The sequence below is a fragment of the Equus przewalskii genome, chromosome 7 (genome assembly GCF_037783145.1).
Source record: "Equus przewalskii isolate Varuska chromosome 7, EquPr2, whole genome shotgun sequence".
Classification (NCBI taxonomy): Eukaryota; Metazoa; Chordata; class Mammalia; order Perissodactyla; family Equidae; genus Equus; species Equus przewalskii.
In genome coordinates this window covers 68376517-68404152 of record NC_091837.1, presented here as the reverse complement: position 1 = coordinate 68404152, position 27636 = coordinate 68376517, and the positions used below count along the sequence as shown (strand labels likewise).

Sequence of the window (27636 nt, the reverse complement as noted above, 5' to 3'; positions counted from 1 at the left end):
TTAGTTCTTTTGCAAAATATGTAGATGTCAGATAATGTTTAAATGGCTTTATGGGAGTACTCTGAAATTGTCTTGCAATTTTCCAAGTAATATTTGAACAATCATTGGATTAGCTATCTAATAATCAATTGATCCACTGATTATTTATGTCTTTAAATGTATGGACAAGCAATATAATATTAATTATCAGATGCCTGGAGAATCATGAGAAATATAACTTGTTTTCACCAAATATTTTTCTCTCAACCACAGCCCACTTCTCTCTCAATCTCCTTCTCTCTTTAAATCTAAAAAACCCTACTTGTATGTCTTGTTTTCCTAAGTAATTTTGGCCATAAGAATTTTCCACCATGATCAACTAATGCTTTTATGACAGGCACATAACAGATACCTGATAAACACCTGGACACTTCTTTTTTCTTGTGCATACTTTATTCTTGTCTCCAGTATTTCCCATCAGATGTTAAATGATTTTTAATAAAAACCAGCCTGTGAATAAGGACTTTGTGCGTGTGTAGATGCAAGGTGTACACATCTTCAATGTAAAGTTCCTTTAAAACGTGAAATTTCATTGTAGTGAGATAAAAACCCAGCAGGTGTTGGATTTCTTCATTATCATTTACAACAAAAATAACCCCACACATTTGTTCTTTACAATTTTTACCTAGGTTATCTCATTTAAACAGTATCTTTTCAGTTGCAAATAACTGGATTTTTCAGATGTAGTAATGCTCACGGCAACTTAGTTCCACCAGGATGAGCAACTATAGAGACTGGATGTTGACAAGATGCTCCACAGCTGTACTGAGGGCAAACACAAACTGGAAGGATGGGGCAGAGCAGGGTAGAATGCTTGCAGACCTAAGATACACATATTTTTCTGCTATACAAATGCTCTATTTCACCTTTCTTCAATTACTTAGTATTTTTTATCTTAGGGTGTGGGGAGACGACTGAGAACAAGATGCTGTCCTTGTCCTTCAGGAATTTACAATCTCAATGAGGAGACAAAACATGTACACATGAAAAGTTAAAAAAAAAATGCTGAAGACTAAACTAACAGATCAAGACACTAATCAAAGTGAAGTCATGGTATGTAAATCACTCTGACCATGAGAGAAAATTCATAGGTGAGTGATATCCTTTGGGCTGGGGTAACTGGGAAGGGCTTTACAGATTTATCAGAAAGGAGAGGGAACATGAGTTGCAACTTTTGAAAAATTAATACATGGATATATTTTTAAAAAAAATTAAAACTACATAAGAATTAATGATGAAATTTAAGTTTTCCACTCATGACTCCAGGGTTCTTTGTCCAGAAGCAACCTCTGTTATCATCTTTCGTACGCTTTCCAGTACATTTCACTACTTTTAAATGGGTTCTGAATTGGCTTTGATTTAATTGATTTTGCAGTGTTACACGTAATGCAGGGTTAAACTTGGTGTCTCTCCACATAAAAATAAGACTCACTCAATATAATTTATACAATAGGGACTGACTGATAGGTCTTGAGGTACCTTAGTGGATTTCCAAGTTGATTGTTGCCACGGCAATCCATGCTCCATCTGCCGTCAGTTTCTGTCTTGACCCACTTTGGTTCAGATGCATTTCCACGGTAGGCACGCTCTGGTTCCTAAGCCCTTTGGGGACGGCACTGGGAGCCCTCCTCCCCTTTCCTCAATCCTACAGATCCCGGAAGGCTTCTAAATGGAAGGGTTAGGGACTCAAAGTCTGACACTTTGGAGAGATGGTCTAACTTAGACTTAAGCATATTATCCACCACATTAGTGTATCCCTCAAAGCACCTAACTCCCATACTGGGGAGCAGATTCTTCTGGAATTCCAGCTAGCTCTGCTTCAGTTTCTATTCCCACTCACCCACATGGACACCCAACTGCACACCCTGGTCACGTAGGAGAAAATATTTTTGTGACCCAGGGTAGTTTTTTATAGGCCATTTCATATTAAAACTGTTGACTTGTGTTAGCAGGAAGAAGGAGCAAAAACCAAAAACAGCCTTCCTACTTCTAAATCAAACAGCCTTTGCCTTAGACCATCCTCCTGGTGACTCTGGGAAGTGGAAACAGAAGCCTTGGGAGGTGTAACAGCTCCACCAATTGGCTTCCTGGGTCTCCTTCACAAGCTATTTTTAAAAAGCGGTGAGTGGAGCTGCCTCTAAGCTGACAATGGAAGAAATTACCTTGGAGGTCAACTCTTGAAGGAAGAATTTCTGCCCAGTAGGTTCATGTTAGCGTAAATGTACACAGGCAACAGAAGGCAAGAAAGGATCACGATTATTGATTTTAACTTCAAAGCCCTGTGCTATTCACTTATTTATTACTTAATCATCACACAACTGTATTTAAGCGGCTATCATTACAGGTGAGTTCCATTTGCCAATGCCCACAGATTCGGAACAGAGCTGCACTCAAAACTACACAATCTGCCTAACTGCAGGGTTCACGCTTCATCACCACCTTTCGATGAGAAACGTACTTCCATGTTTGAGAGACGGCTGGAAATGAGAGATGTTGAAAGGAAATCTGGAAAACCCGTAAGACTCAGAGGATGGCTAAATCCGTCTCTCTCCAGGTCCATCTGAAGGCACCGTTCTCGGGGAGGCCTTCCTTTCTGAAAAGAAAGAGGATATTTCAAGAACTCTTACTGTTCGAAATGGTCATTTGGTACTTCCTGCTCACTGGTTTGTATTGCTAGTGCAGCCTTCTCACTTGTTCATCTTGAGTCCCCAAATAAATCCATGCAGTAAGGAGTACACGAGAGTGAGTGCTGGCCAGGGAGCCAAGGAAACTGTGTTCTAGTCTTGCCTCTGCCACCAACTACCTGGGTGCGACCTAAGTTTCTTTTCCACTTCAGTTCTATGATGCTCCTTGAATAACATAGGAGGTGCTTAATAAATACGTGATGTGATCACTTGAGTTCAATATTTCAGCAGAGGCTTGGGTGCCGGTAAGGTAAAAGCGACAAGGTTACCCGAGTGTAATCACGCCCCCACCAACTTCGGGCAGCCAGCAGATTAGGGCCTTGGAGCGCAGACGTGGGACGCCGGGGCCTAAGAACACCGCCAGAACAGTGGAGAAATGAAGGGGAAGGGAAGATAACCCAGCAATCACGGGGCATCGTGCCAGGCGCTTATCTTTTAGACTTCGCAAGGACCATCAGAGCATGCATTATTAACACCATTTGATAGAACCAAGATTCCGCTTAAACAAAAATACCTGGCATCCCCTCCCCTGGCCCTAATACCCGTAAGAGATCCCCGCCCTGGGCTTATTTACTTCTCGGACCTCGCCCCCATTTACCACCACCAAGGCCCCGCCCACTCATTCGCAGACGGGCGCGCCCAGGGTGGGTCGGGTACCCCGGCTCGTCCAGTCCTCCGGGCGGCCCCCGGGCCTCCCCAGGGGATGAGCACGTGTTCACGCCGGGCTGGACTGCGGAAGGTGGACCAGGCGGCGGCCCCCAACAGGCCCCACCCAACGGCGCTGACCGGGGAGGGGGCCCGGGGCCGAGGCAACGAGGGACGGCCGGTCGCCAGCGCGGCAGGTTACGTGCCTTCCCCTCCCTTCCCAGAGCCTCTGGTGGAGCGCGCCGGAGACGAAGTCAACCGAAACCGCGGGCGTCCCACCCCGCCTCGTCTTCGGCCGCCGGGCCGCCCGCCCGGCAGCGCCTCGCCTCACGCTCTACGGGGGAGGCGGGACCAATCAGCGAGCGACGTCTCCCTTCCGATTCGAGGCCCTCGACGCGCGGCTCACACCCCGAGCACCCCGCGCGCTGATTGGCTGCGCGCGCCGCCGGTCCGGCGGGAGGGCGGGGCGGGCCGAAGGGAAAGGAGGTGGGGAGGTACTGGCCCGCCACTCTCCTAGCCTCGCTCGCGCCCTGGCCCTTCCCGGGCGCTCGGCCTCTTTCCTTCCCTCCTCCGCTCGCCCCGTCTTCCGTGAGTGCCGAGCGCTGCGCTCGGCCGGCGTGCCTCGCGCCCTAACGGGCGGCCGGGGGCGCCAATCAGCAGGCGGCAGGGTGCCAGCCCCGGGGCTGCGCCGGCGAATCGGCTGGGCTCGCGGCCCGGGGTGGGAGGCGGGTCTACCGCGCGGCCGCGGCGGCGGAGGAGCAGCTCCCAGCCAGCAGCCAGCGAGCGCCGAGCGAGGCGCCCGGAGGTGGGTGCGCCGCGCCGCTGTGGCGGGCGGCGGAGGGCGCAGGGCGGAAGCGGAGGTGGGCCGGCGGGCGCGGCGGGGGCGGCCCGGCGTCCGGGCGGCCCGGGAGGTGGGGGTGCGGGCGCGCGCCCGAGGGGAGGAGGGGCGGCGGCGGCGGGACGCGCGTCCCCACCCCCTCCTTCCCGCGGGCGGCGGCCGGGCCCGCGCCCCCTCCCCGCGCGCCGGGGCGGCCGGCCGGGCCCTGGCTGGGGGGCGGGGCGGCCGGGCGGCCGCGAGAGTGTTTTCAGTTCCGCCTCCCATCGCCCATTCCCCTGTCCCCTCCCAGCCCCTCATCCCATTCGGAAGAGGAAGGAACAAAAGGTCCCGGACCCCCGGCTCTGACGGGGCGGGCCCCGGAGCCGCGGTCCAGGTAAAGCCGGGCGCCCGGCGGGCCCCGGGGCGTGTTTGTGTTGGGCTCGGTCGCCGCGTCACATGGCCCCGGGCTGGGGGCTGGGGTGTGGCGAGGTCGGGGCAGCGGGAGCCCGGCCCCGGGGCGCGGAGCGGCGGGTCGGAGGAAGGGGTCGGCGGCCAGAGCTGCCCGGCCGGCCGGCCCGGGGCGGGGGCCCTTTCCCTCCGCGGCCGACGCGCTTGGTAGTTGGTGGTTGTGATTTCCAGAGCCGGAGGGACGGAGCTCTTGTTTCAGGAGTTGTTGGGGAGCCGTGTTAGCCCCGTGCGATACTTTGCTTCCACTTTTGTTTTTTTTTCCTGGTCGTGTAACCTTTGTTAACCGTGTAGTCTCGGGGTCCCGATTGCTCGTGTGTGCTCTGCACAGACACGCACAACGGCTGGTGCTCGGTCGGGAGTCTTCTCTGCTCACTTGTGAAAGTTGCTCCGTGAGTGGAGCCTATTAGTTTTTATCACACGCCTTTGGAAAGCACGCTAATGGATTTCACGTATCTCAGACTTGCTTTTCAAATTTGCAACTTTAATAGTTCTCTCCTGGGGGATGCTGTCCTGGGGTTGGGTATTTTTGTGTTTTACTTACTTAACCCGTATGCGGTTGTGGTTTCCTTTTGATCCTAAACAAAAGAAAAACATACCTAGGTTGGTTTGGTTATTCCTTCCTCTTGACCCTGTAAAAGCGAAATACTACCGGTTTGTTGTGAACCAAGCCTTTATTTAAGAAAACATCTTCAGGTGAAACGCATTTGGGAGTAGTGTTTTCTGTCAGCCGTGTCTTATTTGTTACAGTTTGGAGTATGCTAAATTTTGGTGTTGTAAACTTTTAAAACCACACATGTCAAGTAATTGTTAATGAATAAAGAAATGATCTCGCAAACTTATTTGGAGTGATTCCATCTTTCTAAAAATGGTCCCTGAAATTTGAATTAATTTCCAGAATTCTGAGTGGTTGTGTAATCTTAGTTCCTTTTCAGTTTCTCTCTTCTGATTTCATATGCGTTGAACCTGTACTACAGATTGTAAGGATATTTTTCTTGAGACTAAAAAGATGATAAATTTGCTGTTAGTACCCTGAAAGTACATTTGCTATTATTCTAGTTTTGACCCCCTTTTAAAAAAATTTTCTTTACGTAGAAGTTTAAGTCAAATAGTTGGATGAAATTTGAGGATTTTTAGCGGGAATAAATAAGTGAAGCAGATATAACAGAGCTGGGAGAAATAACGTAAAATAGATTTCATAAATGTATCGTAGTTTGAGGATTTTTTTCACTTGCTTTAAAAAAAAAAAACCATACAGGATATTGATAGAATTTTCTCCACCAAAAGGTCATTTAGCAGACATTTATATTAAACTCAGTAACGCTGATTTTATTTTTAAAGTTCTTTAATTTTTGCCATAAAGTTAGTTGTGGTGGTAAATAAGAATAGTTCAAGTCTGTGGGCATTTGTAAGGTAAGTGCCCCCTTATACTCTTAATGTCAAAATTAATTGAGTTTAAAGTAGGTCATTGACCAATGTTAATTAATGTAATATGATTGGAAACATCTATTTCTGGGCTTTAGTAAGGAATTGCTCTTAGAGCTTGGTTTTTATACTTTGTAGCTATGTCTTCCAAAGTGATTTCGGGTTATAGGTGTTAAACAAAAGTTTGGTTTTTCAGGGTTGTAACTTACCTGTACTTACTCTAAGTGGTTAAATCTCGACACAATCTGTAAGGTTCATGAAATAATAGTCTTGTAAGAAACTGTACAGGGCAATTTCCTGTTGTTTGTGGCTTGTCAGGCTTGGTATGTGTTTTAACTCTTAAGAATTTGGGGATGGTTTTGTATATTTCAGCAGAAATTCCCTTTAATAGGAACAAAGGTTGTTTCTGCTTCAAGATGGCAAAAGGTCCCCTTTTCATTTTCATATTGTAAATACTGGAATCGTGTTGCTATAATCTTGTTACTTCACAATGGGGAAAAACACATGAGTGAAGAACACTCTAGCTGCATAACCTGCTGATGAAAGACCTATTGAATTTTTACATTTTGCAAATATTTTCAGTTTTGGCTTTGTAAAGGTCTGAAAGCTCTCCTTATTCTTGTTTGGTTTTGATTCTGTTGGTTTTGTGCTTTGGGATTCCAAAGGCCTCATTTTGTAGCAGCTTTTTTATACAGGTGTTTTTGTAATGCATATAAAAGCTGTATTTAGTGCAGTCTGGCAGATGGAGGTTTATTCATATTCTTGGGACAAGAGTCATTTTTAGAGGATGGAGAAGGGCATGTCTTTTAGATTCCTTGTCTTTTGATGGGAGTAGAGGAGCCATTTTTAAGCTCTTAGTTTCTGTAAGAGGAAAGATGTTTTCCACTAAGTATTGCAAGGGTATGTTAGAAAATGTGAAATGTAAAGATTTCAAAACCAATTCAGGAGAGGGTATGCATTTAGTCAACAAATAACTTCTATTTATTGAATAAGTTGCATTTATTCATCCAAAAAGCCTTTGCTGTGAGAGGCCCTGGACTAGGCAATAAAATATGTGACAGGGAACAAGTATACCCCCGTTCCTTAATAGAATTAGAAAAGTGGAGACTCCTCGTTTCTCCTGCCCTGTCTTCCAATGTTTAGAGTAAGAAAATCATGTTAGTGTGTATCTTGAGGGAGCTGGTAATACATTACTGAGCCAGTTCCTAAAGTGTGCTTCCATTGCTTTCTGTCAGATGTAGAGGACAGTGTCACTGGGAACGATCACTGTATTTTGGGAGGGACCTTGTCACCATTTTTGCACACTCTCTACAGATTAAAGATGTGGCCAGTCTTTCAGAAATGCGTTTCTTGCCGAACAGATGAACACTTGTAGAGCTAAGCTTAATTTGGCCTTAGTTTGATTATTCATTGTCCTTTAACTAGAGAAACTGATTAGGGAAAGAAAGCAAATCTGAGTCAGGTTCCAATGAAAGAATCAGAAATAAAGTGTGAAAACAGTTAGCTAAACCGGGATTAAGAATTGGGCCGTAATCTCGTGTAGCGGAAAGGCCATGCGTTTTGGAGTCAGAGACTAGGTTAATAGTCGGTTTCTCAGTTACTGTATTGGGCAAATTACTGAACTCCTGAGCCTTGGTGTTCTAAGTGAAAATGGAGGTATTCGTACCTACCTCTTAAGGTTGTTGCAAGGATTAAGTGACCATAATTCAAGTACCTAGAACGTTGCCTCAGACATAAGGGTCCTCCCAGATGATCTCTTCTCTTCCTCTCTCCTAGTTTTGGCTTTCAGTTTTCTTTCTAATCTGGGTGATTTGCCTACACTCTTATCCTTGGCATATTATTAAATGCATTTGAGAACCAGACACTAAGCGCAAAAGGCTGAGGGTAGCCAAATTGTCCAAGTCCATACCTTAAAGCTCTCGTAGTCATGGGAGAGCCGTGGAGACTCTCAATCAGAAGCTGTTGGTGTTTATTTCAAATATTTCCAACAAGCAAAATTATCTGGCTTCTAAACCCAGAGTAGATTAGAAACAAGTAGATTGTGGGTAATGTGGGAGGTTAAGGGGAGTGTAGTGGGGGATGGGGTAAGAGGATGGGGAACTGTTAGCCTACTGTCTATTGTAAGAAAAAACAGATAACAGCCTGGTGAGGATAATAGAGATAATCTACAAGACACAAAAACAAATCAGAGCCCAGCTAGCATGTCTGGGACCATTCAGTGCAGGACCAGACCTGAAAGCATAGTAATGAATGTTCATCAATTAATTTAAATCGTGTTTGGGAAAAATCTTTTTAAGAGTGCTGTAATCTACGTAATATACTCTTAGTTTGTCATTCAGGATGATTAACAAGTGTTCTTAAAGGGGTAGAGCATTGTGCATATCAGATGACTTATTTCATGAAAGATCCACAGTACCTATTATGACCAAGATGTTTTTCATTGGTTTTGCCATTCAGAGAGCCACAATTCCAGACCGAAAAGCCTTTTGTGCTAGGCCAGTAGTAAAGAAAGGTGATCTAAATGGTGTGGCACCTCATACCACACCTTTCCTTCAGAGTAAGTCATTCTTTTTGTCACTCTCTGAGAGTGTCATGTAAAACTTCACTCAGGCTTTGACATAGAGTGTGCTAGAGATTTCTAGGACCGAACCAGTGTGGACAGCTAGTCTGTCTGTTAAGGGCTTCTTGCCTCTTATGTGTGACTTCTACCCAATATTAGCCTGAATGATTTTTGGGGGATCCTCTTTCTTCCTCCCTCAGAGTTACTTTCTCAACTGTCTACTCCATCAAATATTAATTGGTGACCCTGTAATATATAACCTTGGTTATTAAAAAAAAAAGGATTTTTTTTTTTCTTTTTACCAATAGTACAAAAGTAATCCTTTTTTGTTTAAAAATCCACAGAGACCTATCGCTTGTCTCTCGTCAATTTTGATCATTTCTCTGGATTGACGTAATTGTGATGTATTCAGTAAGGAGATATTTGAATGCTGATTCTAGATATACATCTCAGGGGTAGCTCTCAGCTTCAATTTCTGTAATTTCATGTAGGGAGAATGTAATTTTGCCAAGCCAGGCTTTGGTTTGTCCAGATAGCCAGAAATATTAGGGTAATTCTGTGACTTACATACTTGTGTATTCTAGAGTGCGTGGGTCTCCTTTAGTTCAGTGGGTTCCTCTTAGATGTAACTGAGCCACGCTGATAGGACAGGTGCCTGGTGATTTACATCTGTTTTTAGGTTTGTACTCTTAAAACAGAAATCCTAAAGTGATTCATTCTTACTGAAATTTGTGAGTTTACTATGCAATTGTCACTAATTCTTCCAAGTAGTTCTGTAATTTTTCAAAATCTGGAATTACTTTGGCCTCAAGACCTAGAGCAGTGGAAAGTGAGTGTAGACTTTAGTTGCAGTCTGTTCAGTACACATGTCCAGTTTGCATCTGAAAAGCTGTATTTCCTTGAATAATCTACACTGCCCTCTCTCTCCCTCCTTTTCCTTCTAGGGGGAAGGGCGTAGTTTCAGGTTTAATGTATTTAGTTAGTAAGGAAGAATAATCTTGGGGGAGCCGCTGGAAGTTCATCAAGTTCATTACCTTGAGTCTTTTAATTCAAAAAAGACTCTTGATCTGAGGAAGTAGCACCGTAAACGTGTGATTTTGTTATTTGCCTGTGTTTAAAGTATGTTTTCATACGCTGGTTCACCTTCTTCCAGAAATTCTATAAAGAGGTGATGGTTAAAGTCTTGTCAATATTAAGGAAATGTTCGCTCTTGGTCACATCTTTCATTGCAAGATGTGGAGTGGTGAATCTGATTTGCAAAGTTCGCAGAATAAACTTCTGTTAAATGGTGCAGTGCAAGCTGGGCCCATGAGCTTTCTCCCTTGATTTGAATAAACTATGGAAACTTTTTTGTAGGCTAGAGATGCTTTATCTGTGGCAGTGAATGCAAATTTGCCATGTTTAGACCAACCTTTTACTTCATAGACAGGTGGTTAGACTGTAGTTCATGTCAGCTGGCCAATTAAACTTTTCTTTATAAAATGTTTTAAGTATCAGAAGGGTCTAACTTTGTCCTTAGGTTTGTGTGTTGGCCGTTTCTACTCTAAACCAGTAGTTTTCAAACTTAAAGCATGCACACACACACCTGTGCACACAACAGCAACCAGAAGGCTCTCAGAAAAAAAAGACAACATCATGCAGAATCTCAAAATATAAGGGGAATGAGCAGTTGCTGAAGCCCTGCCTGCTCAGTTTTCCTCTCATTCTTACCTCCAGGAAGCCTTGGATGCTCCACACGGGAATAACAGATCTTAGAGAAAAATCTTTGCTGTAGACCTGTGCTCTTCAATATAGTAGATGCTAGCCACATATGGCCACTTAGCACTTAAAATATGGCCACTGTGACTGGGGAAATGAATGTTAAATTTAATTTTAATCTAATAGAAAGTTCTGTTGGACACTGCTACTCTAGACTTGGCTTTGATTGCCCTTCTACACTCTGATGACTCTGCTGTGTGGGTGTAAGTTGCTGCTTCAGCAGAGGGTCAGGGCAGACTCTAGGAATCTGAAGGGCAGTTGGAGTACTGAATATTTGTGCTGATTTGAGCCTGGGCCTGTGAAGTCTCCTGATAGATGGATGCTTTTTTATAATCTGGGAATCATAAGCCTCCAGTATGTAAGTTTATGTTTACAAGCTGATTATGGAACTGTAGATTCCACACAACTCGTTAAAGGTGAAAGGAATATAACTCAAGTAAGGAACAGATCATGTCAGGGCCAGCCAATGTGGTGTAGTGGCTAAGTTTGCGTGCTCTACTTCGGTGGCTGAGGGTTTGCCAGTCTGCATCCTGGGCACGGACCTACACACTGCTCCTCAAGCCATGCTGTGACAGCATCCCACATAGAGGAACTGGAAGGACTTAAAACGAGGATATACAACTATGTCCTGGGGCTTTGGGGAGAAAAAAAAAAAAGAGGAAGATTGGCAACAGATGTTAACTCTGAGCCGATCTTCCTGACAAAAAAAGAGCAGATAGTGTCTTTACACACCAGTCCCTATATAATGTGGACTTTCACTGAACTAATGACCTACTTTTAGGGTTAAATTCAAGCTCTAGCATTAGGTTTTAACGGTCCATAAAATTGAACACATGAATGTTTCGTATTTGCTTTTGTTTAAAAGGGATGTTACCCATCGTTCTCCATGGGGCTAACTTAGTTTCTAATTGGCAGTGTCTTTTACTAGCTTACAACTTTGGAAAAAAGCATGGTTACAGTGAGAATTGAGAAATCTGTTTTTTTAAAAAATGTTTTTGTGTATTTTTATTCTTTTTAATGTTTTCTATTGTCCTGATTTTTTTTTTTTTTACTTAAAACACTTGTAAAAATCCAGGTTATAAGTAATCTGCTTTTTTCTCTACCTTTTGTGATACTTGTTTGAACACAGATTGCCAAAAATCTAAGTGCTATAAAATCTAGTGATTTTATACTATTTCCAGTGAGACCCTAGGTGTTCTTATCAGGCAGCACCATCACATTTCAAGTATTTTATGTTGAAATATCTAACTTGATTTTATTGTGAAATAAAAATTCATATAAGTATTTGGGGAATATTTTGTACTTGCATTTTGAGGATATTGAAATCTACATTTGCTTTCTATATTTAATCACTTCCGTTGTTCTAGACATGAACATTGTGAAGTGTTATTTGCCACTCTTTTTCATATTCCCCTTCCCACTGTCCTCTCAGAAATCATAGGTGAATTCTGAACTGCCAAGTTCAGCAGTTTTTTCCCCCCTCACTTTATGTTACTACTTTATTCAGCATTTGCCATTATTGACTATGCTTTATATAGATTTCTCGAAATCACACAAACAGACCTGCTATTACAGACACAGATTAGGTCCATTCCTTCTGCTACAAATGTTTGATAAAATGTAAGACTTGTTTTTTCTTATGTATATTGTTGATTTAGAGAGGAAGGGAGAGAGGGAGAGAAAAGTCCCTGGGTGCCAGAAACAGAAAAATCAGTCACTGTTAAGGAAAAGCTAACCTTGGGGAATTTATTAGATAAGAATCTAGTAGCTGGGGATGGGGTTGTAAAGCCATTCAGGGTAGGGAGCTATAACTCTGGGGACTGTATGCTAAAAAAAATTTAATAATATGAAAACTTTCTTGATATCATTGAAACATCTGTGGCCTCTGGGAAAAACAAGCCTCAAACCTCTCTGTGGAGGAACTAGAAGAAGACTAGTCTTTACAGATGGACTTAAGTATCTCCTGAAGGCCAAGCAGGGTAAATGAAAAGCAGACACCAGCTAGATGTAGTTGGTGTTTTTTTTTTTTTAATGGGTAATGCATTATTGTAATTTTAAATTCAAAAGGTACAGGAGGATATGTGGTGAAAAGTCTCTTTGTCAGCTTCTACTTTGCCACCCAGTTGCCTTTCCAAAGGCAAGTAGCATTACTTAAGGTTTTTGTATATCATTCCAGAGATTTTACGCATATATGAGCAACTTTGTGCTTTTAGTGCAAATGATCACATATGTTACTTAATAATGCATCTTGTAGGTTATTCCACGTCAGTACATAATGAGTGCCTTTTTACTTTTTCTTTTGGTTGCACAATATTCTTTTCTTTGGATGTAAATAATGTAGTTCATCAGTCCTCTATTGATGGACATTTAGGTTGTTTCTAGTCTTGTGTTAACAGTGCTGTGACAGATAACTTTGTTCATACATCATTATACGCATGTGTAAGAGATTTCTAGAAGTAGGTCAAAGGATATCTACATTTGCTTATTTATTTTAGGGAATGTACTTTATTCATTTTTTTAACTAGGTAAATACATGGACATGGTACAAAATTCAAAAGGAACAAAGTGGTAAATAATGAAAAGTCTCCTGCAGATCTCCTGCCTCCTGCTATCCAGTTCGTCTTTCCAGAAATGTAACCACTGTCCGTAGCTTCTTGTGTCTTCTAGAGCTGTTCTGTACAATACATACATATGAGAATTCCTCTCAGACAGGTTTTTTTTTCTTCTGCATTGTAATCTGTAGGATCAGAAATCTCTTGCTAAGATGTTGGTTAAAAAGAGAGGTAGCAGGCTGTTCTTTATTATCTCATTCACTCTCAACCATGTACCACGTACGGTGATCATTGTGGGTCTCATCATTGAAAGTCTTGCTTCTGTTGACTTTTATGATGTTTGTTCACTTTGGAGAGAAGCCTTGGCTACGTGTTTTTGAACCTGCTCCAGTTTGCACTGGTTGCCCCTTCTCCTAATACACAGCAGTCATCCTGGCATCCCGTTTTACTATCAGCTTAGGAGGTTCCTTCATCTTTCTTGCTCTCCCTCCTTTTGATGAAACGTATCCTTTAGGACTTGAGAGAGAGCGTGTGGGATAAATATTTGGAGATGTTACCTTTATTCTGTCCTGGTTGGGTAATAGAATTCTAGGTTGGAAGTAATTTTCTTTTCAGAATTATGAAGGCATTGCTCTCTTGACTTCGTTTACAGTGTTACTGTTGAGAAAACCAAAGCCATTCTGATTCTTTCCTATATGATCTGTTTTTTTCTCCCTGGAGATTTCAGGCTCTTTCTTTGTCTTCCACATTCTCAAGTTTCACAGCTACAGGCCTTGATGTGTGTGTGTTTTCATCCATTGTCCTGGGATCTTGATGGGCCCTTTCAACCTGGAAACTCCCCATCTTTCTGTTCAGAGGATATTTCTTGATTTCTTTCATCACCCCCCCGGACATCAGACATCATCTGATGTCTTTCTGAAAGTCCTGTTTGGACGTTGGACTTCCTGAACTGGTCCTCCAATTTTCTTCACTTTTCTCTACTATTTTCCATCTTTCTTTTCTGTTTTCTGGAAGATTTCCTCTACTTTATCTTCCAGCTCTTCTATTGATTTTCTCTCCCCCATTTCTGCGATCAGGAGCTATCAAGCCGTCTAAGAGCCCTTCTTTTATTCTTTGAATGTTCGCTTTGTAAAGCATGCTGCTCTTGCTCCAGGGTTGCTAGATCTTCTCTTATTTCTCTGGCTATATTGATAATGTTTACAATGTTTCCTTTCTCGGTATAGTCACACATTTCTTGAAGTTGCATTTCTCTCTTTTTTGCTTGCCATTTTTCCTCAGATAATCAAAGTAATCTTTGGTTACGAAGGTTGGGGTCTAAAAAGCTGATCGGAAACGAAGCCTGTGGGTGAGCCTTGTCTCCTTTCAGTTTCACTGTAGAGTGATCTGAGTGGGCTATTTGTTGGTAAACTCTCAATATTAGTGTCTGTGGGTCTTTCCTCCTGGGTTGGTCAGGTACCCCAGAGAGGACTCTTGATCTGACTAACTGGGTAAAGGTCTGGCTGCTTGTGTATTGGGAGCCGCGACCCAAAGGAGGAAGGGGGTTGGGGAGTCTGTGTTTAGTGTGCAGCATGCTCGTGTTCATTTACTCCCTCTCGTCTCCTAGTGGTACTCAGGCCACCTCCTAGTCCAGGGAGACTGTTTTACTCTCTGCTGAGAAGAAACATTTAGTCTTCTGGAGGGAGAGAGGAGCAGTTACCAGTGCTACAGAGTCGGGGAGCGGATCTGGGGATTGACTGCTTTCAGATGGCTCTTCACTCAGTCCTGCCTGTTTGTCTCCTTTGCCCTCCTGGCCTTCAGTTCCAGGTGGGGGAAATGACTGGTGCTGTCTGTTACTTAACTTTTTGAGGACTCTGCTGTGTAAATCAGGACGTTTCCCCACAGCTAGCCTAGACTTAGTCTCTGATCTGTTCACAGTTACTCCTCATTCATCCGTTTTCCAGTTATCAAAATTTTCCTTGTTTTCTCCTGACTCTTCTCCCTATCCTCAAGAGATTGTCTTTTCTTTTTTAATTCCTTTATTATGGTTTTTAATAGGCTGTTCTCTTCACCTGCAACCCACTGATTAAAGTTTCCATTGAAACAATTTTAAGGATAACCCTCTGAAAGAATTGTAATAGAATGTGTAACTCCAGGTCAGTAGGGATGAGGAGGTGGAAATTGAGAAAATTTGCTTGGGGCTGGCCTGGTGGCATAGTGGTTAAATTCACCGTGCTCTGTTTCATGACCCGGCTTTGGTTCCCAGGCATGGACCTACACCACTTGTCATTGGCCATGCTGTGATAGCAACCCACATACAAAATAGAGGAAGATTGGCAAGAGGTATCTTCCTCAGCAAAAAAAAAAAAAAAAAAAAGATCATTCTAGTAGAAGTCAGGAAAAAAGAAGCAAAGAAAATGCATAGGAATTAGAAAACATGAAATAAGATGATAGAAAATAATCTTAAACATTTCCATAAATCCAATACATAATTTTACGTTAAGCTTGCTGGTTAAAGGAGAATGAAAACTTAAAAAAAAAAATCCAACTAAATGCTTTTTATTAGTAGACATATCTAAAAGTATGACGTCATGGTTTCAAAGTAAAGGATGAAAAAAGATATACTAGATATAATCTATGTTTTAGTCCATTCTGGCTGCTGTAACAATTCCATAGACTAGGTGGCTTGTAAACAGAAATTTATTTCTCACAGTTCTCTAGGCTGGCAGGGCCAGGTTCAAGGTGCCAGCAGATTTGGTGTCTGGTGAGGGCTTGCTTCCTACTTCATGGACAGCTGTCTTTTTGCTCTAACCTTACCTGGCAGAAGGGGTCAAGGGACTTCCCTGGGGTCTCTTTTATAAGGGCACTAATCCTGTTCATGAGGGCTTCACTCTCATGGCCTCATCACCTCCCAAAGGCCCCACCTCCACATACCATTACATTGGGGATTAGGTTTTGCCCTATGAATTTCAGTGGGCGGGAGGGGGCACATGTGGGGACACAAATATTCAGTCTATAGTAATCTGTATGGTAAAATTGGCAGAATTACAAGGATAAATAAAAAAATGTATAATCATAGGAGATTTTGATACACCTCAGTAATTTAAGAAAAGATAGATAAAAATATTATAAGGCTATACAGGATTGGGAAGGTGCAATTAGCAAGTGTGCAGCAATTACGGAGGATGTATTTTCAAGTGCCCATTGAATTTTGCAAAAATTGGTTATGTACTAGACCTCGAAGCAAGTGTTGACAAATTTCTAAGAATTTTTACCTTACAAATCACATCCTTGGACCCTAGTGCAATTAAGTTAGAAACATAACAAGAGGATAGCAACTCCCAAATCCATGGTTGTATACTGAAGAACATATTTGTAAATTCATGGGATGAAGAACAACTCATAAAAATTAGAAAATGTTTACAGAATAGTGAAAAAAACACTGCCTATCAAAACAGATAGAACAAAAGGTCATTTGTCTATCTGGGAAACTTAGAACCTTAGATGTTTATTAGTAAGGAACTGAAAATTAATGAGTTAACTATACAAGGTAATGAGTTAGAAAAAAATCAATGTAATGAGTTAGAAAAAGGAAGGAAATAAAGTTGAGAAACGTTAATTAAAAAAAAAAATAGAATGGATCAACTAAACCAAAGGTGCTAAGTTGAAAAGACTAAGTTTGCCAAGATTGATAGAGGAGAAGAAAAAAGGCACAAATGTTAGAAATGAAAAAGGGATACAACTGCAGACAAACTGAGGTTTTAAAACTAAGAACACTGTGACCAGCTTTTTGCCTTTAAATTTGAAAACAGGTAGAATGGACAATTTCTAGCAAAATTAATTGGTTCAAGGATAAGAAACTTGATTAGATTATAATTTAAAGATTTAAATTCATAGAAATCTACCTCACCAAAATCAAATTAAATAAAAATCCTAAAACAAAAAACCCCAAGTGAAAACCCCACATGGGCAAGTTCTACAAAACATATGAAGAATCAGTAATTCCAGTCTTATACAAGATATCATAGAAAACAGAAAAAATTATTTTGCTAGGCTGCTGTAATCTTGAGACCCCGGAAGTGTAGGATGAGAAGGGAAACACATAGGCCACCTCTCATTAATGAACATGGCAGTAAACATTTTTGGTAAAATGTTAGTATTTGCTCAAAACCAAAATATCATGACTAATTAGGGTTTGTCTCAGGAATGTAAAGATGATTAAACAGAAAACCCATGAATGAGATTCATCACATTAACACCGAAGGAGAAAGCCATATGATAATCTCGATGGGTAAAGGGAAAAAAGCATATGATAAAATTCAGTACTCATTCTTGACAAAAATTCTTAGAAAACTGGGAATATTAGAGAACTTAGTTAATTTGAATAAAGGGTGCTGTTAAAAAAACAGACACAGAAGTGTACTTAAGGCATGATTCCAATTATGTGAATTTCTAGAACAAGTAAAATTACTTTGATAGAAATGAGATTAGTAATTGCCTGGGGTGAAGAGGATAGATTGACTGAAAAAGACACAGGGAAACTTTCTGGGGTGATGGAAATGTTCTATATCTTGGTTGAGATGATGTTTACATGGACATACATTGGTGAGAACTCATTGAACTGTATGTTTGACATCTGTGCATTTTATTGTATGTAATCTATGCTCAGTAAAGTTGCTTTTAAAAAGTCAATATATAAAAACCAATGCATTTCTATGTACCAGCAGCAGACAAAATTTACGTTTAAAAAAGCCATCGTTTAAAACAGCCACTACAAAATACGTAGGAAAAAATAAAACAAAAACATGTGGGACCTTAATAGAGAAAATTATGAGACCTGTATAATTCAAATTAAAAGAAGATATGCTTGTGTTTATGAATGGAAGACAGTATCATAAATGTCAGGGTTTTTTCTTCACTTATTTATAAATTCAGTGTCATTCCAGTTAAAATCCCAGGAGGTAAAAGAGAATTCACTTTATCAGATACCAAGACATATTCTGTAGCTTTGATGGTTAAGGCATGATGGTATTTGCTTCAGATATAGACTAATGGAGGAAAAACAAAGCCCAGAAAGACAAGTAGCATTGTAGTCACTAAAGAGAAGATTCAATATATGGCACTGGTGTACTTGGTTATCTCTGTTGGGGAGGAGAAGGTACCTACCTCACACCATACACAGGAATAAATTACAAGTATGAAAAGCAAAACTTTATACTTTGACTTTTAAAAGATGACAGCGTATGGAAGGATTTTTAAGAAAGTACAAATGGGACCGGCCTGGTGGTGCAGCGGTTAAGTGCCCACATTCTGCTTTGACCGCCCGGGGTTTGCCCGTTCGGATCCTGGGTGCGGACATGGCACCGCTTGGCACACCATTCTGTGGTAGGTGTCCCACATATAAAGTGGAGGAAGATGGGCACAGATGTTAGCTCAGGGCCAGTCTTCCTTGGAAAAAAGAGGAGGGTTGGCAGGAGTTAGCTCAGGGCTAATCTTCCTCAAAAAAAAAGAGGACAAGTGTATGTATTATATAAGCATAATATAAGATTTAAAATATTGATAAATTTCAGCACATTAAAGTGACATACTTAAGTATAAAAAGGGCCATCAGAAGTCAGTTGCTGGGTGAAGATATTTGTGGCATATGTAATTAACAAAAGATTATTATCCAGACTATATAAATAATTCCTGTGAATTAAGAAGAAGATGGTGAATGTGAACGAATGATTCAGAGAAATAGAATCCTGAAAGTCAATAAGCATGAAAATATTCTCAAACTGCTTAGAGGTCAGGCAAGTGCAGACCATCACCGACCCTCTGTGTTGCACCCATCCTTTCGGCAAAAGTTCGAGGGACCAAAAAAGTCAAGTGTTGGTGATATTTGGTGAAATAGGAACTCATACTTCGCTGGTGGGAGTGACAGTTGGTACATCGATGTTGACAGTACTTGGTAAAGTTGTATATGTGCGTGTCCTACGCAGCATTTCCATTCCTTGCTGTATGTCCTCAGGAGGTGACTTTCATGTGTTTTTAACAGACCCATGGTGGGAAATATATTTTACGTGTGACAAACACTGACTTAAAATTTTTGAAATAATTAAATGTACACTGTTTTCTACTATAATTTGTTTATTTTTCTCTATTAGTTTTATTATCTATTAATTTTTTGTCGCTCCTTTTTTTTTTTTTTAAAGATATTTCTCACTGTCAGCTACATTGATTTCATGTTCACTAATGATTCATGAGCCTCAATTTAGAGAAATAGAGAGTAACATGGTAAAATGTCTTAGTTAGTGTGTGTATTGTATTACGTTGCAGTGTAAAATGTGTTTCTCGTTTCGGGGCTTCCTTTTTGATCAAGAAGTTTGAAAGTTTCTCCCCTTGAAGAACTCTCACATACATATAAGAAGATAGGCACCAGACTACTCCTGGCAGTTTGTGAGAGTGGAAGATTGGAAACAACCTAGATAGTCATGAAAAGGAGAATGTGAACTGTGATAGAGTCACATGCTGGAATGCTATATGACAGCTAAAATGAATGAGCTAGAGTTGAGGATTATATATGTATCAGCATGGATAGTTATAATACGAAGTGAAAAAAGCAAAGTGACAAGAACAGTATTAAAGTTTCATATAAATTTTGGGTTTTTTTGAGGAAGATTATCCCTGAGCTAATATCTGCTGCCAATCCTCCTCTTTTTGCTGAGGAAGACTGGCCCTGAGCTAACATCCATGCCCATCTTCCTCTACTTTGTATGTAGGATGCCTGCCACAGCATGGCTTGACAAGCCGTGCATAGGTCTGCACCCAGGGTCCGAACCAGCGAACCCTGGGCTGCTGAAGCAGAACTTGCACACTTAACCATTGCACCACCAGGCTGGCCCCCATATAAATTTTTTAAATGTGTGAAACTTTATTGTGTGGATACAACATATAGCAAAATCGTTAAATGACCATGGGGGAAAGTCTTCATCGTGGTTATCTCCGAGAAGCAAGAGGGAGGGGAATGGGGGATTAGAAAGGTGAGGTATACATGGGGAATTCAGCTGTATCCATCTGTCATGTCTTAAATCTTGTCAAATACTGCAGAATGCTAAGAGTTGGCAGAGCTGGATGGGGGGGCCCAAGGGTGTTTTAATATATTTTTTGTATGACTGAAATACTTAATTTTTTAAAACATCTCATTCACAATAAAACCCAGTATAGCTGGAGGAATGAGTAAGTTTAGCAAACTGTGAGACCTTTATGGAGAAAATTATGTAACTTATTGATGGTTAAAAGTCTAAAGTGAAACAACTCCTTTTCATAAACAGGAATACTCAGTGTTATAAATATGTCAGTTCTTCACAAATTAATATAAATTCATTGCATTTCCAATCAAAATTCTACAGGGTTTTGGTGGAACGTGACAAACTACACTTAAAATAACTGACATAAATTGGAAAAATAAGGAGGGAGTCTCACTGTGCAGATATCAAGACTTACTAGAAAACAGTAATTAAAATTCTGTGATATTGGTGTAGGTAGGAATAAGTACCTTTTGATGAACAGCTGCTGTGTGCGGGTGTGAGAGCTGGACCGGGAAGAAAGTGGGCAGGAAGGAACTTGGTTAGTTTGAAATATGGTGTTGGAGGACAGCTCTGCAGATCCTCTGGACCGCCAGAGAGATGAGGTGGGTCCCAGAGCAAATTAAGCCTGAACTGTCGCTGGAGGCACAAATGGTAAAACTGGGGCCTTCTTCCTTTGAGCACGTCATGAGACGGCAGGATTTTTGAGAAAAGATGATAATGCTGGGAAAAGGAGAAGGCAACAGGAAGAAGGAAGACCAAGTATGAGATGAGTTGACTAAAAAGGAAGCCATGGACATGAGTCTACGGAAGCCCGGTAGGGCTGTTGAGGACAGGACGCTGTGCATCGCTCTCTGGGGTCGCCGGGAGGCAGAGCCGACTTGACAGCATGTAACAATGAGCAAGTACACCAATGAACAGAATGTCAAACCCACAGTCAGACGTTTATTTATAAGGACTTGTATGTGATGGGAGTGGCATTATGAATTATTAAAAGAATAAACAAATGGTACTGATAAAATAGGCTATCCTTACATGAGATGTTTAGATCACTCTCACTGCTTAAAAACAAATTCCTAATGTATTAGGTACATAAATGTGAAAAGCAAAAAAACTAAAATGTCTACAGGAATATTTAGGGGGAATATCTTTCACATCAGAGTATTCGTGCCTCAGATTCCTCATTTGTGAATAGTGGTACCTGCCCCTCTTGATTAAATGAGTGAGTGCTTACCTGACTCTTGGACAGGTGTGTTGTGTCATAGAGTAAGCACTGGATAAAATGTTTCCTCCTGTATTTTGGGGCAGAGAGGGATTCTTTTAAAAAGAGCAAAGTTATGTCGTAAAAGACTTTAAGTATAAATTTGTATATTCTAAAGGATAACATAAGAAAAGCATTCTAAGGATTTGGAGATTTTTTGTAATATTCAGTGATAAGGTTTATATCAGAATAAAAACAGTAAGAAAAGAACAGCACAGTGGAAGACTGCACAAAGAATATGAACTGTAGTTTAATCAAACATGCAGAGAATGCTATTTGTAAAACTGTGTTATACAGTTATTAATAACTTGAAGGCTTTATTTGCTAGTTCAGGGTAATCAGACTCTTACTGAAACTTTCCAGTGAGTAATCTTAGAATCCCAGTTTTACTGAGGGCTCACTTGATAAGCTTTCTTATGAGCTGTAAACATAAAGCCTTCCTATTCTGTTGAAACCTGCATTATGTAAGTTGTGCTTATTGCTGGAATTAGGAACAGAATTAGTATCTGAACTTATTTTTCAATTCTTGAAGATGTTGAAAAAAGTTCTAACTTCAGCACAGAGCCTGCTGCTACACTGTTGAAAGAAATCTGTATATTCTGTAAATGACTCATTCACATTTTGATAACAACTTGATCATAAATCTATGATTTACTTATTCCATTTTGTGTTCAACTTGGGACGTATTGACTGATTCCTGTAAAAAGCTAAATTCAGTCTGTTTACATTTCAAAACTATTGGCTAAATACTGTATTTTTAAAAAGTTCTCAACTGGTTGAAATGTGTTCTCAGCATTACTGAAAAATATTTTGTTGCATAATTTAAAAATTCTCCAGAGATAATTGGACAGATGTCAGCCAGCTGTGGTTACTAAGACCATGACAAGTTAAAGCCAGTAACTTTAAGTGATTACGTAGTTCTGGAGTAGTCATGATTGCTGTTCTAAGACTTGGGACACTGAAATCATGTGACAGGACTAGGTCATGAGGTCATTCAGATGACCCGGAATAGGCTTACACTTTTCATGTTTTCATTTCAATGAAGGAAAAAAGGGTTTTATAGAAAACGTTTAGATCCTCAAGAATGCTTCTCAACTCATAAGAAACGTTTCTTCTAACAAAGGTGTTAACAGAGAAGCTGTTTACTCACATTCTTCCTAACGCTAGAAATCCCTTTCATTTTTGCTGATTATACAAAAGTTTAATTTTTATTCCTTTTCTTAGGCTGAATTCTAATGAATGGATTAATTGAACCAAATATAGAGAGACACTTTTAGATAGGTTCTTGTTATATTTTTCTGTCAGTTTTTCACAGGGAACAGGGATCACTCCTGTAACTCACAGAAGTGTTTTATTCTAAGGATTAAATTTGTGTGGGGCGGAAACAAGACCAGGGGAGCCCTCAGACCCCAAGCCTGAGGGTCCGCTGCTCTGCTTTTCTGCAGAACTGTGTCTGCCTGGCTTGAGCACACTCTTTGTGTGCTGCCTGCCTTCCCTCCTGAGCCTCTGCTCTGTTCTCTCCTGACTCCTGATCTTGTGATGAACACAGTTGCTTATTAAAGGCACATGTAATTGTGACCCTGTAACCTTAGCCTTCAGATTTCCTTCTGTTTCTGTGTTCCAGATAGTGATTAGTGTGTCGTTACATGCTGCTCAGTTACGTTAGCAGCAGGTATCTTTGAATCCTCCTCTCCCCGAAACTGTCCACATCCAGTTGGTCAATAACATGTGAGTTGTCTCTAAAATAACTGAAGTAATACTCCTATCATTAGCAGTAACTTCTGTCAGCAGCTTTCTAATCTGAGCTGGCCTTAAGACTCCATATTCTAGAAATACCTACATGTTTTTGTAACTCCAAAAATGTTTCCTGTCTCTGGAAATCATGCTGAACTTTCTGCCTGGTGTACTCTGTCTCTGTCTCTTCAGACTTTTGCTCTGATGTGGTTTTTGTGATACCTCTCCCTTCCAAAGGTTGAATTAATAAGCATGTTCTCTGTGCTCGGATCAGACTGTGTCACATGGTGTTGAGCTTTATATAGCTGGCTCCCCTATGGCATGCTTTGTGGCACAGAGTATGAATTCAGCAGAAGCCAAAAGTAGCCAGCTGGGTATACGTTTTGCTGTCTGGCAGTCCCAAGCTTCTACTTTGGTAGATTATCACGTGTGTTTGATGGAGTTTTGGTGTTTGCTTTATTTTCTCAAGTTCTAGTTTTATGTACTACAGTGCTCATTTATGTGTATTATTATAGAGTCTGCCACTGTAGGTAGTTTTAACAGTGCTGCTGTCAAGTTCTCGTTGTTGTTTTTTACTTACCTTAGAGTTCCCTAAGTGAGCAAATGCTCCTTTCCCACCTTTTCTGCTGTATTGCTAAAGAAAGTCACATGGTCCTGCTTATTGGCACCTTTTGAATTTTTAGTGTCTAAACCACAGCTGGGCTATCAAGGATGCTATGGCAGTATTTTTAAGTGGAGTTCCGTGAGATGTCCCTGAAAAGGGGTTTCCATGGCCAAATAAATTTATGAAATTTGGCAGACTATATTGCCTTTTCTTGGGACAGTCTCCTGAATTGAAGTTGGGGACCCATTGTTTTTTCTCTTTTGAGGGAAGTGAGTATGATTGTTAATTAGGTTGTGACCATTATTTTCTAGCAAACTCTACCAAGGCCTAAGTATCTTCAGTTGGAAGACCATTTTTGAGAATGGTCTCTTTGGATTTCAAAGTCCTTTCTTGAGAATTATACTTAGATTCCTTCCTTCCTTTTTTTTTTTTTTTTTTTTTGGTGAGGAAGATTGGCCCTGAGCTAACATCTGTTGCTAATCTTCCCCTTTTTGCTTGAGGAGGATTGTCCCTCAGCTAACGTCTGTGCCAGTCCTCCTCTATTTTTGTATGTGAGATGCCACTGCAGCATGGCTTGATTAGCAGTGTGTAGATCTATGCCGGGCATCCAAACCTGTGAACCCTGGGCCACTGAAGTGGAGCATGCAAACCCAACCACTGCACCATTGAGCCAGCCCCTTACATTTCTTTTTTTTAGCGAATGTATAGCTTTAGTACAGCAACCTTACTGTTAGTACCCCCAAATAAGTTTGTGATAGTTTGTCATTGGGTTCTCACTTTTTGTTCTCAAAACAATAAGAAAAATTTTCCAACCCCCCTCCCCGCCCCCCGCCCTCTTCCCCAGCATTTGCCCAGAAGTGCTTGCCAAGGCTACCTGCAGGTTGTGGACGGACACTGTTAGACTTATGTCTTTGGTCAATTACAACCTTTCCCCGCTTCTAAAATTCACAGTGTGCTTTGGCATATTGAGGGGTTGAGAAGCTCTTAAAGAACTTCATTTAACTTTATTTATCTAGGAAGTTCTTAATGTATTTATCCAGATACCTTTTTAATTGTTTTTGAATTGTAATTTACATTTGATAAATGCTGTGAGTTTTGATAACTATGTACTCATGTGTAACTACTTCTCAAAACAAGATAGAAAATAATTATATCACCTCAAAAAAGTGCTTTGTGCATCTGACCAACTGTTTCTCTGTGTGTCGCCTCCCCTTTTCTGAAAGTCATTTTGACTTCTATCACTTGATTAGTTTCACTTGTTATTAGAAGTCATAAATGAAATCAGTATATCTTTTTGTGTATCTTTTGCCCCATGTGATATTTTTGAGATTCACCCATATTGTGAAGTATATAAGTGGCTCACTCATTTTTGTTCCTGAGCAGTATTCTTTGTATGAATATACCATATTTTGTCTTGTTTTGCTTTTCTTCCAGGTTTCTCTTGATATTTGGGCTATTATGAATATGGCTGTTATGAACTTTCTTGTACAAATATCTTTCTGTAGACACTATGTTTTCATTTTTCTTGAATATATATCTAGGAGTGGAATTATTGTGATATAGGGTAGATGTAGTTTCAACTTTTTATGAACTTGCCAGTTTTCCAAAGGTGCTATACCATTTTACACTCACATTAGTGTGTGTGTTCCAGTTACTCCACGTGGTAGGCTGAATAATGATCCCCAAAGACATCCAAGTCTTAATCCCCAGAACCAGTGAAAGTTATTTTATATGGCAAAAGGAACTTTCGAGATGTGATTAAGGGTCTTGAGATGGAGAGATTCTTGTGGATTATCTGGGCAGGCACTAAGTGTAATTACAAGTGTCCTTATAAGAGGAGGGTAGAGGGAGATTTGGCTATAGAATGAGAAGGCAGTGTGACAACCCAGTTTTTCCTCTACTCTTCCCCAAGAGACAGGAGATCAGGCCCTAGGTGTGGGAAACTTACCCCTTCCCTTGGAAAGCTTTTGCTTCATATGAGGTACCACCAAGTGGAGGAACTCTCTCCCGTCTCTTACCCCATGCCAGTCTTTTTCAAGCGCACTCAGTTGAGGCCCTTGGAGAAGAGCTTGTGAATGAGTGCAGATTCCCCTTCTACTGAGTCTTCCAGGGATTCTTAACTGTCGTCCCAGCTAACACTCAGCCTTTACCTTTACTTTTATCTTTAATATTCAGGAGGTTGACTATGGACTGTGTTTCCTTTGCATCTGTGGGTTGATGTCTGCCATCACTTCTGAAAAGTTCTTGGCCATTATCTCTTTGTGTTTTTCCTGTCCCCGTTCTCTTTTTCAACTTTTTCTGGTGCTCCAATTAAACTTTAGTTAAACCCAGTTGATGTTTGGTTTTGGATGTTCTGGGGTTTTTTACACACTGTTTTTTCCTCATTTTGTGTTTTAATTTGAGTATTTTAATTTGGCCTGTCTTCAAGTTCAGTACTCATTTCTGTCTGTTATTAAGTCCATCTAAAGAAAAAAAACCTTTAATTTCAGATACTGTATTTTTCTGATACTCTGTTTCTGAAATTTCCCTCTGATCCTTTTATAGCTTCACTGTCTTTGGTGAAGTTCTCCATTTCATTATGCACATTGTCTTTTCCTTCAGTGTTTTTTTAAATCATAGTTATTTTTAAATCTGTGTCTGATAATTCCAGCATCTCGGCCCTTTCTGATCTGATTAGATTAATAATTTCATCTTTTGATTATAGTTTGCTACTCCCTGTGTTTTGTAATTTTTAATTGAATGCTGAACGTTTGTTTAATAACAGTACAGTTTGAAGTAGTATTTACCTCCTTGTGTTAGTCTGTTGGATAGTGGGGCTAAGCCAGTAAGATGTGTAGTTGAGCTCGTTCTGGGCTTTGAACTTTAGTTTGATTAAAGTTCAGTTGTTTTGAGAGCAAGATTAAGACTTTACTTTCTGCAAGATTTGTTGTCTGAGTGTAATTTCAGTTATCTCTTTGCACTTCATATCTGAGCCATCAGCTTTCTGATCTGTGGGCCGGTTCTCTCTACTTTACAACCAGCTGTTGATTTCCTTGCCTTGTGGCGTTCTTTTTACTCTCCCATCCTGCCCCAGGCTTTTGTGCCTAGTGAGATATCACTCTACTAGTAGTACCTTCCAGGGATTTCTCCTAGCACTCTTTCCCTACCCTAGCCTTGGTAGTTCAATGTCCAGAGTATCTGGGAGGAAGTTTTTCTCTCAACTCTCCTGTCCTACCTCATTCTTACCACTGCTGAATGTCTAGAGTCTATTGGATTGATTTCTCTCACTTCTCCTGCTCATCCCTCCCTGCCCCCATCAGAGGATAGATTTTTTGCATTTGAGGGAGACCGTAAGCTTCTTGGGGTATCTCAGCTTTCTAGCCCTGTCCTCCAGCCTTTGGCATATTTTCGCAAGCTCTTGGTGAAGACCTGTGGAAATGAGTGGTTGGGTAGTGCAGGTTTGCTCTGTGAAATCCTTGGAATTCTAATAGGTCTTGTCGGCGTACGTGTTTCTGTTAAAATATATTAAAGTTTAGGCTGGTTCCCCTTACCCTCATCTATGGTAGAATTATTCCTCCTTAGCCACTCCACCAGGAAAGAGACCATCTGTGGGCCTCTCTTCTATCAAGGGTCAATACTTGCTGGAATTTAGCTCTTCTTAGGTTACTTTGCATCCTTTAACTCTAATAGATTCAGAAAACCAGGATTTTGTAGCTGATCTGGCTTGTTCTGATTGTAAGGATGAAAGGGATGGTCTCTTGTGACTTTCTACATCCCAGTTAGAAGTGCAGCTCTTCTCTTGGAATACTTTTTAATGTATAGTTTGGCAAATACGTGATAAAATTTATTTCACTCTAGTTGATTTTCTTTAGTATTTTTCAGAGCTAGTTTTCTAAATCTTTTCCATTCTTCTCAAATATAACTCTCCAGTTCTGTCCTCAGGTGGTAAATGAACTTGTCTCTTATTTTGAGATTAAAGTCATCAAACTAAAAAATTTAATTGATGGGCTTGTGGAGAGTATGAGAAGAATATGTGGTAGGAGCATAGAAAACTAAGCAAATGAAGAACT

The 27636-nt window shown here is 40.8% G+C and overlaps 1 protein-coding gene and 1 long non-coding RNA gene across 12 annotated transcripts in view; one reads left to right on the top strand and one right to left on the bottom strand.

The window, feature by feature from the left end:
• Positions 1-552: 552 nt before the first annotated feature.
• Positions 553-1704, bottom strand: LOC139084866 (uncharacterized). The gene is made up of 2 exons (XR_011542712.1): positions 1519-1704; positions 553-861 (listed from the first exon to the last, which is right to left on the bottom strand). It is a non-coding gene; the product is annotated as an uncharacterized lncRNA (long non-coding RNA).
• Positions 1705-3803: 2099 nt separating this feature from the next.
• The window catches only part of SMAD2 (SMAD family member 2), an 87240-nt gene continuing 63407 nt past the window's right edge, over positions 3804-27636 (top strand). For 2 of the 11 annotated variants that reach the window (XM_070630120.1, XM_070630115.1), the window contains exon 1: positions 3824-4173. The gene's annotated coding sequence lies outside the window, so the exon portion shown is untranslated. Of the gene's footprint in view, positions 4229-4345; positions 4580-27636 lie in introns of those variants that run through there. The other 9 variants (XM_070630123.1, XM_070630118.1, XM_070630116.1 and 6 more) reach the window with 8 other exon arrangements.